This window comes from Mauremys reevesii, linkage group 14 (genome assembly GCF_016161935.1).
Source record: "Mauremys reevesii isolate NIE-2019 linkage group 14, ASM1616193v1, whole genome shotgun sequence".
Taxonomy (NCBI): domain Eukaryota; kingdom Metazoa; phylum Chordata; order Testudines; family Geoemydidae; genus Mauremys; species Mauremys reevesii.
The window spans coordinates 19,196,374-19,211,692 of record NC_052636.1 but is presented as its reverse complement, the minus strand read 5'-3'; the positions used below and the strand labels follow the sequence as shown (position 1 = coordinate 19,211,692).

The following is a 15,319-nucleotide window of genomic DNA, read 5'->3' as shown; positions in this document are numbered from 1 at the left end:
ACCTTGAGCATAAAACAACTTTCTCTTTTTATCTCTGGGCGAAGCTGAGTTTTAAATTAACCCGTTTCTAGACAAATTGCTCACACTGTGTCAGAGGCTTTTCTTTGGTGATTAAAAGCTCCTCTGAGATATATGATCTTATCTAGATTAAAGGTACCTTTTAATGGGCATTGTTTAGATGGATCTTCACGCGTATAAAGATTCCAATTCTCTAAATACCTGCAGGTTTTAGAACCATAATGTACGTACATATAATATGCTGAGGTACCCTTAGGGGGTGAGGTGGAATGTGTAGACTGTCCCTTATCCATTTTCCGTGTACACACGCAGAGAGGGTAGTATTTACATTCCAATATTCATTCAGCACGGTCCACGAACCAGTAGAGTTAGTGGAGTTATTCATTTGTCGTGCCTGCACCTAGGTACCTCAGTCAGAAAACTTTTACCCACACACCTTCCTATCTGTGGGTTCCTTCACCATTAGGGGCCCAATGTCCCAACCCTCACTCTTCGGGGGCGTTAATCCTCAAACCCAAGAGGTAACGCACTTACCACGCCCGGAGTGGCCGCATCCGGCAGGTGGACTCCCCTCTTCTGGTACTGTCTTGCTTCCGTGTCGGCTGGAGTTCTCTGTGGAGGGGGCGTAGCCGTCCCGGCCGATTGCGGCGACCCGGAGCTTGAGCAAACCAATAGCTCAAGGTGGCCACTCTCCTGAGCCGTCCTCGGCCGCCGGTCAGCGCCCCCAACAGGGAGAGAAGTCCCGGCGTGGAGTCGCCATTTGTTAGCCAAAAGGGCTCGTTTTCCCCCCGGAGCTTACCTAATTACATCAAGGAGGCACGGAGACAGGAAGACAAGTACCACACCCTTTATTGATCGGTCAGCTGAGCGGGTGTTCCTCTCGGCTAGTGCCAGAGAAAGAGACACACCTTTCATGGCCAAGCGGCCTACCTTTATAGCCGGTAACAAACAACTTAGCCTACGTTTGTCTACGTCATTTGGTTGACCTATAGATCCTGTACATGTATCTATTAGGGGATAATTGGGTACGCAGGATACATATATCATTTTGTGGGGGCTACAAGAGACATACAGCTGTTGAGGATACATTTGTCATTCTGAAGGGGACACAAGATACATCCGTTGACCCTTTGTACTAGATACTTTGGATGCATACATGTGAACGCAGCTGCATACACTTGGGGAGCCAACATATACTTGGGGAGCCAAACAAAACTGATAAGCGAAATAGCTGACTTAGGTAGATACACGGCCTTCAGTCTAATGAGTTCTGTAAGCTTTCCAACACAGTTTGGACAAGCATAACATAACTTTGGTTTACTCAGGCCTAATACGGAAAGGCTTCATTAGCACTATGATTTTCCAACACCCCCTAGAACCCTACCTGTCCCCTGACTGCCCCGACCCTTATCCACACCCCTGCCCCCAGACAGACTGCCAGGACTCCCACACCTATCCAACCACTCCCCGCTCCCTGACAGGACCCCCAATATACACCAAGACACACCCCGTAATCCAAAGTGGGGGGGGCGGGGCAGGGACCACGCACAGCTCCTGCCATTGAGGGTACATGGGCAGCTGCTTCTGCCCTAGCACCTGGCTTTAGTGTGTAGCCAGAAGCCCTTGTGAGCAGGCGGAGGGATCCTGCTAGCAAAGGGAGCGTTTGATTTTAGAGTCTGATCCAAACAGACCCAGCAGAGAACACAGCAATAGCCCTGCCTCTGCCATCCCAGCTCAGGGCCCATAAACAAGAGAGGCAGAGACGTGCTCAATACAGTGCATGGGGTGGAGAGGGAGTACAGACCAGGAACAGGGCATGGAGAAAAACCACAGAGAGGGAGAGAAGGAGAAAGTGAGGAAGGAGGAGAAGCCCGGAGGCTGTGTCTCTGGAGGGAAGGCGCGTTCGGATGCAGCATGTTAATGAGACCCTTGCAAACACAAGGGAAAGAAGCAGGGAAGGGCTTGCAGAGGACAAGCCGGGCTATTCACTCAGTCTCCCCTGTGGGGCCCTGTGGCATTGGGTAGCAGGGCCCAGGAAATGAAAATCTCTTAACCACACAGAATTGTTAACTGCTCCCAAATCCTTTTGTGCCACGGCTGCAAGCTTAGAAGAGCTTAAGCTGTGAGCTGCATGGACGGCCTCAAGAAACCTCTCTTGTGCGGAGCCTCAAGCAGGTTTGCATTGTATGACCCCTATGAAAAGCCCAGCAGCGAAAGCTTGCAACTGTCCCAGCTCTTTCAGCCGCGTTTGGGGCCTTTCAGTCACTCAGGCTGCATCTTCCAAATAAAATGCATTAACAATACAGCTCAGGCAAGTGAGCCGGGGGCCGTGCAGGCTGCCCGGGCCAGCTGATAGCACTTCCCGCTGACGGCTGCTTTTCTAGGCTTGTGTTTTGCTGTTGGACAGAGGCCCAGACTTCCCCCCATCTAACCCCCCCTGCTCCCTGACTGCCCCAGCCCCCAGAAAGTCCCCCCCCCCGAACCATCCAACCCTCCCCCTGCTCCCTGACTGCCCCCCAGGACTCCTCTTACCACCCAGCAGCTCGAGCCGCTGGCTGCCTCTGGAGTCAAAGTTAAACACGTGCCAGCACACAGCCCCTCCCCCGCAGCGTGCTGAGGCAGCGGGTGTGTGTGTGTGTGTGTGTGCGTGCAAGGGGGGTCTGGCTGCTGGAGGCCCAATGGGAGCTGGAGGCCCAATCAGGCCACGGCGGCCAATCAGCAGTGCCGCACTCTGCAGGGGGGGAGAAATCCAGATCTTTCCACCTTATTCCAAATTCCTACTAAGGCGCCACTTTGGGGGAATGTGCTCAGTGGGGGAGCGGCAGCCCCCCCTACTCCCCCCTAGCTACGCTCCTGCTTGTGGGGCCCCTGCAAGACCCAGAGCCTGGGGCAAATTGCCCCTTGCCCCCGCCTCTGGGCGGCCCTGCTAGCAGCTGTTCTGGGAGCGCAGGAGGAATGACTTCCCTTCTCTAGTTTCTCCCCGTGGGGCTCTGGGGAGCAGGGAGGGTTGTGTGATAAATTCCATCCAACTCCCCCTTTGATCCAAGCCGAGGGGCGTCTCAGCCTCCACGATCCCCTTGGCAGGGCCAAACAAGGGATGTTTTCCACTGCCCAGGAGACCCAGCCAGGGACTCAAGGCAGCCCCAGACTTTCCCTTTCTCCCTTCTGGGAAATCAAGTTCAAAAGTTTTACAAGGAGCTAAAGAAGCCTCAACCTTGCAACTGAATTAATGTCAATTTCTCACTGCCTGACACAAACAAATGTCATTTCAATCCCACATGAGTCTACTTCAGTCATTCCTCAGCCCGATTCCTTCACCCTCCTGCCTTAGCTTAGGGCATTGCGCCACCCTGTGGCCGCTTCATTTCCCTTCTCAGTTTCACACAGACACACAATTTCCTTTTCATGGATCCCTGAACAGCAAAACCTCCCTGTGTCTCTTGTCTGAGCCAGGGCATTCAATTGTATTGACACCTTCTCTCCTGCAATGGCAACGGTCAAACAGAGGGGACATGGCCACCTTCAGCCCTGGCAGTGAGATATTCCCTCTCCTCTTTCTGCATGCTGATGTTGTTATTCCATAAAACATGAACCATGGAATAAAAAGCTGAGTTTACTCCAGGGTGAGGAAAGAAAAAAACTCCCCAAAAAATCTCAGTGCCCCAGAGAAAAGCTGCCCCTATTATTGGAACTAATGATGTGCTGGAGATATGTTGGGAAAAGGGACTGTGTGAATTGCCCAGGCACGAAATGAACAATCTACAGCAACATCATTAACCACAGACACACTCTAGCCATGCTCCAGCCAGTGGGGAAATGGGCAGGAATTCATAATGTCAACTATAAAAATGATACACATCTAGAAATAGCATAATTATAATCAGCCAATCAGAACCTCTCCATAGACCACTTACACGACAAGCTTTCTACAATGTTGGCTACAAGTAGAACAGCGGTCGCAACAGTGATCTATACGGTTACAGATTATGTCAATAACATCACAGGAGGTGACACGGCATCAGTGAGACTGATACTGGAATACTGCCTCCAGTTTTGGTGTCCTCATTTGAAAAAGATGTTGTGAAATTGGAGCTGGGGCAGCAAAGAGCCACCAAATGTCCTGAGGGCTGGAGGAAAAATGCCTTCAAGTGAGCTATTGAAAGAGCTCAACCTGTTTAGCTGATCAAAAGAAGATTGAAAGGTGACTTCATTGAAGTGTTGAAGTGCCTTAATGGAGAAAAAAGATTGGGTATTAAAGGGCTCTTTAATCGAGCATAGAGAAAGGCATAACAAGCCCCAATGGCTCCTTCCTTAGAGGTTTTTAAGGTCAGGCTTGACAAAGCCCTGGCTGGGATGATTTAGTTGGGTTTGGTCCTGCTTTGAGCAGGGGGTTGGACTAGATGACCTCCTGAGGTCCCTTCCAACCCTGAGATTCTCTGATTTTAGGAAGGTGAAAAGAGACAAATTCATATTACAACTAAGGCACAAATATTCAACAGCGAGGATGATTCACCACAGGAACAAGCTACCAAGGAAAGTGATGGATTCTCCATCTCCTGATGTCATTTAATGAAGACAAGATGCCTTTCTGGAATGTGTTTGCCCCCAAAGTAGCTATTGTTTCATACAGGAGGCCTGTGATACGCAGGGGGTCAGATTAGATGCTCTAATGGTCTCTTCTGGCTGTAAAGTCGATTAATTTCTGAAAAACCGAGTGTAGCATTGGGAGCAGCGTCTGATGTTTCCCTGTCTAGCCGGCTTGCTGCCTAGAACGAACGCTCCTGGAGTGGGGTGATCCACAGGGAGTAGCTTAAACCTCCAAAGTGCCTGGCCAGGGGCAGGACATTGGCACAGCAAGGGAGGGGTGTGGCAGTGACATCACAAAGGCCCTTTGCAGGACCTCAGCCTATTGGTCCAAGGTGGTGGGGAGGTGGTGACCTCACAGAGAGATGCTGACATCAGCCAGGCAGGACAGGGGCGAGGGGCCAGGGAAACCTCAGAGACCCCTGTGGCTTTGCTTCAGCAAGTCTCCTTCTCTGGGTCTCTCTTTGAGGATTGAGAGAGTATTTGGGTTCACGGATGTGAGCGCCAGGAGGAACCTCTTTCGAGTTTTCTCCTTCCCTTTTAGTGATTTTACTAGAAAACAGCCGTCCCTGTTTAGAAGGTAAGAGCCTCCTTGAGGTTTGAAACCTGTTCAGTCTGATCCATCTGGTGACAGTTGAATTCTAGGCATGGAAAACACGAGCTTAAGGAGGCAGAATTTTATTCTGAATTTTATTTGATCCCCACCAGTGACCTGGGCCATCCTTTGGGCTCTCTGGTGAGAACCCTCAGCCTCCCGTCCTCAGTCTCTACCCTGATTGGCTGAGCAGGGGGTTATTGACAGGGAGGAGATTCAGGTCCTTGTTCTCTTTCAAGACCAAGGAAATAAGTCAGAACCAGTTCTATGTTTGACGAATTTTGCTGCTTCTCTGCATTAATGGTCTCTGAGCAGTTCATGATTCTCTCTAACATTGCAGTTCTCCTCAAATACTTGCTGAATAATTCCTGTGCACTGTTGTTGGTCTGGAGCTCATCTGAGAGCACTTTACTCAGGTCATTCCATGTCTGAAATTCAAGATCCGATGGTGAGTTTGAAAATCAGGGCTCTTGGGTCCTATTCCCAACTCTGCCACTGACTGGCTGTGTGACCTCAGACAAGTCAATTCTCCTTTCTCAGCCTTAGCTTCTCCATCTTTCAAGTAGGGATAATAATGATCTGCTCCTACCTACCTCATGGTGGGTGGAGGCAGGGCCGGCTCTAGGTTTTTTGCCGTCCCAAGCAAAAGAAATTTTGGCTGCACCCACCCAAGCCCTGGGCTCCCCACTGCACCTCCCTGGCACCCCAGCCCTGGGCTCTGCCCTCCACCCACACCCCTGCCATCCCAGCCTTGGGCTCTCCACTCCCAACCTGCACCCCTGCCAACCCAGCCCTGGGCTCTCCACCCCACATACCCCATGCTGCCCCAGCTCTTGGCTCCGCCCTTTCCCCCCCACTGCTCCCCCACCGACACCCCCCACCACTACCCCAGCCCTGGGCTCTGCCCCCTCCACCTGCACCCCTGCCACCCCAGGAGGTGTGGGGAAATTCCAGATCTTTCCACCTTATTCGAAATTCCTACTAAGGCGCCACTCGGGAATGTGCTCAGTGGGGAGCGGCAGCCCCCCCTGCTTCCCCCTAGCTACGCTCCTGCTTGTGGGGGCCCCTGCAAGACCCAGGGCCTGGGGCAAATTGCCCCACTTGCCCCCACCTCTGGACGGCCCTGTTAGCAGCTCCTCTGGGAGCACAGGGAGGAATGACTCCCCTTCTCTAGCTTCTCCCGTGGGGCTCTGGGGAGCAGGAGGGTTGTGTGATAAATTTCATCCAACTCCCCCTTTGATCCAAGCCGAGGGGCGTCTCAGCCTCCACGATCCCCTTGGCAGGGCCAAACAAGGGATGTTTTCCACTGCCTAGGAGACCCAGCCAGGGACTCAAGGCCGCCCCAGACTTTCCCTTTCTCCCTTCTGGGAAATCAAGTTCAAAAGTTTTACAAGGAGCTAAAGAAGCCTCAACCTTGCAACTGAATTAATGTCAATTTCTCACTGCCTGTCACAAACAAATGTCATTTCAATCCCACATGAGTCTACTTCAGTCATTCCTCAGCCCCATTCCTTCACCCTCCTGCCTTAGCTTAGGGCATTGCGCCACCCTGTGGGCATTTCATGTCCCTCCTCCATTTCACACAGAGACACAATTTCCTTTGCATGGATCCATGAACAGCAAAACCTCCCTGTGTCTCTTGTCTGAGCCAGGGCATTCGATTCCATTGAAACCTTCTCTCCTGCAATGGTAACGGTCAAACAGAGGGGACGTGGCCACCTTCAGCCCTGGCAGTGAGATATTCACTCTCCTCTTTCTTCATGATGATGTTGTTATTCCATAAAACATGAACCATGGAATAAAAAGCTGAGTTGGAAAAGAGAAGACTAAGGTTGGAAAAGAGAAGAATAAGGGGGGTTATGATAGAGGTATATAAAATCATGAGTGATGTTGAGAAAGTGGATAAGGAAAAGTTATTTACTTATTCCCATAATACAAGAACTAGGGGTCACCAAATGAAATTAATAGGCAGCAGGTTTAAAACAAATAAAAGGAAGTTCTTCTTCACGCAGCGCACAGTCAACTTGTGGAACTCCTTACCTGAGGAGGTTGTGAAGGCTAGGACTATAACAATGTTTAAAAGGGGACTGGATAAATTCATGGTGGCTAAGTCCATAAATGGCTATTAGCCAGGATGGGTAAGAATGGTGTCCCTAGCCTCTGTTTGTCAGAGGATGGAGATGGATGGCAGGAGAGAGATCACTTGATCGTTGCCCGTTAGGTTCACTCCCTCTGGGGCACCTGGCATTGGCCACTGTCGGTAGACAGATACTGGGCTCGATGGACCTTTGGTCTGACCCAGTACGACCTTTCTTATGTTCTTATGTTCTTATGAGTTTACTCCAGGGTGAGGAAAGAAAGGAGCCACCAACTCCCCAAAAAATCTCAGTGCCCCAGAGAAAAGCTTCCCCTGTTATTAGAACTAATGATGTCCTGGAGATATGTTGGGAAAAGGGACTGTCTGAATTGCCAAGGCAGGAAACGAACAATCTATAGCAACATCATTAACCACAGACACACTCTAGCCATGCTCCAGCCAGTGGGGAAATGAGCAGGAATTCATAACGTCAACTATAAAAATGATACACATCTAGAAATAGCATAATTATAATGAGCCAATCAGAACCTCTCCATAGACCCCTTACGCTACAATCTTTCTACAGTATTGGCTACAAATAGAACAGCGGTCGCAATGGTGATCTATACGGTTACAGATTATGTCAATAATGTCACAGGAGGTGACACGGCATCAGTGAGACTGATACTGGAATAGCCTCCAGTTTTGGTGTCCTCCTTTGAAAAAGATGTGAAATTGGAGCTGGGGCAGCAAAGAGCCACCAAATGTTCTGAGGGATGGAGAAAACTGCCTTCTAGTGAGCTATTGAAAGAGCTCAACCTGTTTAGCTGATCAAAAGAAGATTGAAAGGTGACTTCATTAAAGTGTTGAAGTGCCTTAATGGAGAGAAAAGATTGGGTATTAAAGGGCTCTTGAATCGAGCAGAGAAAGGCCTATCAACACCCAATGGCTGGAAGGTGAAAAGAGACAAATTCATATTACAACTAAGGCACAAATATTCAACAGCGAGGATGATTCACCACAGGAACCAAGGAAAAGCTACCAAGGAAAGCGGTGGATTCTCCATCTCCTGATGTCATTTCATGAAGACTAGATGCCTTTCTGGAATGTGTTTGCCCCAAAAGTAGCTCTTGTGTCATACAGGAAGCCTGTGATATGCAGGGGGTCAGATTAGATGCTCTAATGGTCTCTTCTGGCCATAAAGTTGACTAATTTCTGAAAAACTGAGTGTTTTGGGAGCAGCGTCTGATGTTTCCCTGCCTAGCCGGCTTGCTGCCTAGAACAAACGCTCCTTGAGTGGGGTGATCCACAGGGAGTAGCTCAAACCTGCAAAGTGCCTGGCCAGGGGCAGGACATTGGCACAGCAAGGGAGGGGTGTGGCAGTGACATCACAAAGGCCTTTTGCAGGACCTCAGCCTATTGGTCCAAGGTGGTGGGGAGGTGGTGACCTCACAGAGAGATGCTGACATCAGCCAGGCAGGACAGGGGCGAGGGGCCAGGGAAACCTCAGAGACCCCTGTGGCTTTGCTTCAGCAAGTCTCCTTCTCCAGGTCTCTCTTTGAGGACTGGGAGAGTATTCGGGTTCACGGACGTGAGCGCCAGGAGGAACCTCTTCCGAGTTTTCTCCTTCCCTTTTAGTGATTTTACTAGAAAACAGCCGTCCCTGTTTAGAAAGTAAGAGCCTCCTCGAGGTCTGAAACCTGTTCAGTCTGATCCATCTGGTGACAGGTCACTTCCCTTCTCTATACCTCAGGCTCCTCCCCATCTGTCCAATGGGAACAGGGACAGTTCTCGAACTCTGGGCAGTCCTGAGCCTGAGTGAGATAAGGGCGATAAAGCCATCTGTGAAGGAGAAAGGAGAGTTTCACGGTGTTTAGCACCAAGGAATTCTAAAGTTTGCTAAAATGTCTAGTCTGCGGAAACAAGAAATGGTTGGGGCCAAACTTTTTAACCACTGCCTTTCTTAAAGCCGATTCAGGGATGTTTAGGTACCTGGGGTTCTTTGCCAGCAGGAGAGAAAAGGTTCCTGCCTCCATTTTTGTGGCCTTAACAAACCAGGTGTTGTGCCCCAGTTCTCGTCTGAGATCCCTGAAAAAGAACATCTTCCCATCCATGAACAAGACAGGACCTATCTTTCAAAGGGGAACAAAGAGACCCCTGGGACTTACAGACTAGCCAGCCTCACTTCCATAGCTGGAGAGATACTGCAATACATTCTTAAACACTCAGTTTGTCAGCAGCACCTACAGGATAATTTGGTTCTTAGGACGAGTGAGCATGGATTTGTCAAGAACAAATCATCCCAAACCCAGCCTCTTTCCTTCTTTGGCAGGGTTCTGGGCCTAGTGGAGGTGGGTAAACAGTATGAATGATGATTTGGAAAATGGAGTGGAGAGTATCGTTCTAAAATTTGCAACTGACACCAAGCACTTTGCAGCACAGGACTGGAATTCAAAACGCCTTTAACAAATTGGAGACTTGGTCTTCTTGAGCCAAACCCCATGGCTGGGCCCCTCTCTCTAGACTGGGCTGAAGTGAAACCCCAGAGCCAAACACTCCTCCTCCTGGGCAGCGCGCTCTGACCTTGAATGGTCAGATGCTGCTTAGCGCTGTCAGAGCAGCTTTGGCTGGGGGATTCTCCCAGCACTTTCCAATAGCGGGAAGGTACGAAATCCTCATTTGCCTGCTGGGGACAGAGCCCTAGAGGGGGGAGCAACTTGCCCAGAGTCCCCCAGGAAAAGGAAAACAACCAGCAGTGGAACCAATAGGAAACCCAGCAATGGAACCCAGGAGTCCTGGGGTGGGCTAGGTGACCAGATGTCCCAATTTTATAGGGACAGTCCCAATTTTGGGGTCTTTTTCTTATCTAGGATCCTATTACCCCCCACTACCTGTCCCGATTTTTCACACTTGCTGTCTGGTCACCCTCAGGTGTGCGCATGTGTGGGTCCCAGCTGCTCCCTGCCCCCCTCATTGAAGCAGGTGTGCAGGGTTACTGCCCTGGGAACTGCAGGGCACCAGTGGACATGGGGCTGGCTGCAGGCAGGACAGAGGCTGATTGGAGGTAGGGTCTGGCTGCAGGCTGGGCAAGGGGTGCGGGGCTGGCTGGAGACAGGGGTGTGTGGGGCAGGCTGGCTGCAGGCAGGGACGCAGCGGGGTGCATCAGGGGTCGGCAGGGCTGGAGACAGAGGAGTGCGGGACTGGCTGGCTTCAGGCAGTGGGGTGCGGCAGGAGTTGGCTGGAGACAGGGCAGGGTGTGCACGGCTGGGGGTGTGTGGGTGCTGGCTGGCTTTGGGCGGGGCCACAGGGGGTTGCAGCAGGAGTTAGCTGGAGACAGGGCAGGGGGTGTGGCAGGGGCTGGCTGCAGGCAGGGCAGGGAGGACGCAGCTGGTGGGGGCAGGGCAGAGGGTGCAGGGCTGGCTGCAGACAGGTGCTGGCTGCAGACAGGGCAGGGGGGTGCAGCAGGGGTTGGCTGGAGCCGGGGCATGAGGGGCTAGCTGCAGACAGGGGCTGGCTGCAGGCAGGGCATGGGGTGCGGGACTGGCTGGAGGCAGGGCAGGGGGATGCAGCAGGGGTTGGCTGGAGCTGGGGTGTGCGGGGCTGGCTGGAGACAGGGTCTGGCTGCAGGGAGGGCAGGGGTGCGGGGCTGGCTGCAGCCAGGGCCGGGGGGTGCAGCCGGGGTGGGCTGGAGCCGGGGTGTGCGGGGCTGGCTGGAGACAGGGTCTGGCTGCAGGGAGGGCAGGGGGTGGAGGGCTCACTGAAAATGTACGGAGAGGTATTTTAAGGTGAAGATAACACCATGGTTACCAGTTGACAGGCACATCCTGGGTTAAAGAAAGGAAGGGACCTGGAGTTAATAGTCTGAAGTATTTGTGTTACCAACCCTGTCACTGTCTGACCCCCCTTCAGTGCGGAGCAGGTGTGTGCATTGCTGGGTGGAACGCACAGACTCCTGCAGTGCAGGGGCAGCTGTTTCCTTGGCAGAGAGCCTGGCACTTAGGAGACTTTCTTGACTTGCTGTTTTGAAGCAATTCAGTAAAATAACGGTGGAGCTACAATGTCCGGTCCAAAATTTCAGCCCCCTGGTGCAAAAACGCTATTTTAGGATCTAAACAGGAGGCTTCCAGCGCTAGGACACCTGACCAGAGAGCTCAGTGGGGGCGTAACAGCTGCTGACTCTGAGGGTCCTGGGCTAAATCCACTTGCAGGTGGAGGCGTTGCGATTTATTTGATCGATAATGAGGAAGGTGAAGATTTAATCGCAGGTATTTTTAGTAAATGTCATGGACAGATCACGGGCAAAAACCAAAAGCTCATTGCCCATGACCCGGCCATGACTTATACCATAAATACCCCTCATTGAATCGTGGGGAGGGAGGCCCAGGGGGATCCGTGGCACCAGCTGTGGGCGCAGGGAGTCCAGGGGGGCCCGTGGCACCATGTACGGGGGGAGAAACCACGGGGACCCACTGCCACTCCAGATGCTGCCAGGTGAGGGGAGCCCCAGAGGCCAGCCCTGCTCCGGCCACATCAGGACAGGTGCCAGGAGCCACTGAGCTGTGGCTGCTGCTGCCATCCTTGGAACCACTGCTCAAGCTGCCCCCAGGCCAGCTGCTGGGGCAGCCACGGAGTCAGCCGCAGTGGCCACTGCAGAAGCCACAGAACCTATGACTTGTGCAGCCTCCGTGACACAGAGGATCCCTAATAAAGAGACAAACCCTCCCTGCTGTGACTGCAGTTCCTGGAAGGAAAGAGAAGAACAGAAAGTGAAGAGAAAAGGAAAGAGAGAGAGTCTCTGTCACCTCTCTCCCTGCTCCTCCCCTTGTATTCTGTAACCCCATTTCACTGGGTTTCCAGTGCTGGTGCCATGGGGTGGCACTAGAGTTCTGGGGATTTGGGGGCTCTTCACTTCTCAGCATTTCACACAAATTTGTCTTTGGGACTGAAGTTTCTCCTGTGGGGCCTCTCAGTCAGAGCTGTACCCCACCCCTTCAGTGGGGTGTAAATTGCAGAGCAGGCAGAGAAGTCGCCCATAAAGGGTCATATTGTTCTGGTGACTGGTTCTGACCGGTCACACGTCCTCTGACACAGGCTCATGTGCAGAACATGGGAGCTCTGGCTTGTCCTAAATGCTGTAGACTGTGAGTTCCTGGGAAAGGGCAGGGAGAGGGAGCAAGAGGAGAAAGGCAGAGACATTGGAGATGAGGAATTGGGGGAGAAGAAAGAGAGAAAATAAATGATTGAAGCAGAACAGGTGTCCCAACTCCATCAGGCTCATCACAGGTGTTCACAGAGCTGGGTAGCTGCAGGTTTTCCAGTGTCAAATCTGAACTTTGATTCTAACAATGTGCGTTGAAATATCAAGGGATCTCCACATACCTGATCTCTTCCCCTCCCCTTTTTGTATTAATTTTTATTTTGACGTGTTTGGCTTAACCGTGATCTTCCCTTTCCCACCTGTATTGCAATTTGGGGGTTTATTGTGCCTCCCTTTGTTCATGTCATTATAATTGTAACAGCAAAGGAATCTGCAGGAGCAAAACTGACTCAAAACTTCATGTCCCCATCATGCCGAACATCCTACAAACAGCTCACGCAGCTGGAATCATAACACGCAAGGCCAGGGGATGGGAGATGCAGGTTTCCAAGGGTTCTGTCTTTCTCAGATGACACAGTTATATACCCCGGGCACCAGCAATATTCAGAGCCCTGGGGCCCAGCTACACCAAAGTTTGGGGCTGGGTCTCCCCTCTGGCCCCACCTGCCACCCCGTGCTTCCCGAGTGTCCCCGGACCCCCTTGCTGGCCCCATGCATGTCCCTGGGCCCCGGAGGGAGCAGAGGGTCCCTGCCTCTTCCATGCAGCTCCATGCTGCCTCCCTGCAGCAACTGCTGCCACAGGGTCCTAGTGCCCCCCCTTCCATTCTCACTGCCAGGACAGACTGACTCTGAGCCTGCCCTTCCACCTCAGACCCTTCCCTTTTCCAGCGGGACCCTCCACCATCACAGCCCCCCCCTGCAGTCACCACTCCTGCCCCATGCTGGGCAAGGAGACAGCCCCATCCCCCACCCCCAGTGAGGCTACAGTCAGGGGCAACAGCAGGGGAGGAGGTGCATGCAGCACCCCCCGGCACCCATAATGGGGGAGGCGAGGGAGATTCCTGGACCTGAGAAGGGCCCTAGGAGCACCTGCAGTGACAGTGGTGGGAGTGAGGGTGCTGCTGGGGGGGGGAATGAGGGGTTCCTCCCCCAGAGCTTGCTGCTGCCAGCAGGGAAAGGGCTGGGGGGAGTCCTCCTTTCTGGCCCTTGTCCCGGAGCAGCCTGCCTGCACCCCAAACTCATCCCCAGCCCTGCCCCACCCCAGAGCCCACACCCCCAGTCAGAGCTTTCACCCCCCCCACCACATCCTCAACCCTCTGCCCGAGCCCTGAGCCCCTCCCACACCCCAAACCTCCCATCCCCAGTCCCAGCCAGAGCCTTCATTCCCCCGCCCATACCCCAACCCTCTGCCCCAGCCCTGAGCTCCTCCCACACCCCAAACCTCCCATCCCCAGTCCCAGCCAGAGGCCTCATCCCCCCGCACACCCCAGCCCTCTGCCTGAGCCCTGAGCTCACCCCAAACCTCCCATCCCCAGTCCCAGCCTGAGTCCTCATCCCCCCGCTCATCCCAACCTTCTGCCCCAGCCCTGAGCCCCCTCCAACACCACAAACCCCTCCTCTCCAGCCCCAGATAGAGCCCTCACTCACCCCTGTACCCCAACCCTCTGCCCTAGTCCTGAGCCCTCCCACACCCCAAACACCTTATCCCCATCCCAGACACAGCCCTCATCCCCCTGCCCCCGAACCCTCTGCCCCCGCCCAGAGCCGCGCCCACCCCCCCAACCCCCAGCCTCAGACAGCGCCCGAACCCCCCACACCCCTACCCGCGGCTCTAGCACAGAGCCTCCCACACCCCAAACCCATCATTCCCAGCCCCAGCCAGAGCCCTCATCCCCCTGCACCCTAACCGTCTGCCCCAACCCTGAGCCCCCTCCTGCATCATGAACCCCTCATCCCCAGCTCCACCACACAGCCATCACCCCACACCCCAACCCTCTGCTATAGCCCTGAGCCCCCTCCCACACCCCAAACCTCTCATCCCCAGCCACACCCCAAACTCCCTCCCAGAACCTTGGGCGGGTGGGGGGCGGAGTTTGGGCAGGTTCTGGGCACCACCAAAATTTCTACAAACCTACCGCCCATGGAAACACAAGATGCTTCTCCCATGTGCATTGACTTTTAACCTTCTTTGTGGTGGTGCTGTATCCATGTTGGGCCCAGGGGTCCTCTGGGGCGCCGGGCATTAGCCACTTTCGGGAGAGTGGGCTAGATGAACTGGTCTGACTCAGTGTGGCTGTTCTTATGTTCTAACTGCTGGTTATGGAAGAGACGACCTTCCAGGCTACACAGAACTGAAGAAGGGTGTTGGGTTAGCTCCACAGCTTGTCTCTTTCACCAACAGAGGTTGGTCCTCTGCAAGCTCTTACCCTCACCCGCCTTGTCTCTCTTGGACTCTGAAAAGTGTTTTCTCTCCACTCCTTGAGAGACGTTAAGTTTCCTTTGGGCAACTATCAGGCTGAAGCAATTGTATTGACTGTGACACTAGAATTGAAGATTTAATATTATAAATAAATGAGTCTAAACCTGAGGTTCTGGTCTTCACATTGGTTTTTTTAACTCCATTCCCAGTTCTCTTCTAGAAAGGCCTCCAGGCTGCCTGCCCAGCCCAGCAAAAGTGGCAAGGAGAAAGCCCACACTGCTGCTCTTTCAGGTACTTGAAGGCTGCTATCAAACCCCCCTCACTCAGTCAGTCCCCAGGCTGTGGCAGTGCATAGGATTCTTCCATCCTAAGTGCAGGACTCTGCACTTCTCCTTCTGGAACCTCCTCAGATTTCTTTTGGCCCAATCCTCCAATTTGTCTAGGTCACTCTGGACCCAAACCCTGTCCTCCAGCGCTGGGATTCTTTACATGCTTTCACAGAGCAAAGAGCACATGTTCCATGATTTC

At 53.0% G+C, this 15,319-nt stretch overlaps 1 pseudogene; it reads right to left on the bottom strand.

Annotated features, from left to right (window-relative positions):
• LOC120381639 overlaps positions 1–15,319 on the bottom strand; it is a 318,539-nt pseudogene that overhangs the window by 284,541 nt on the left and 18,679 nt on the right.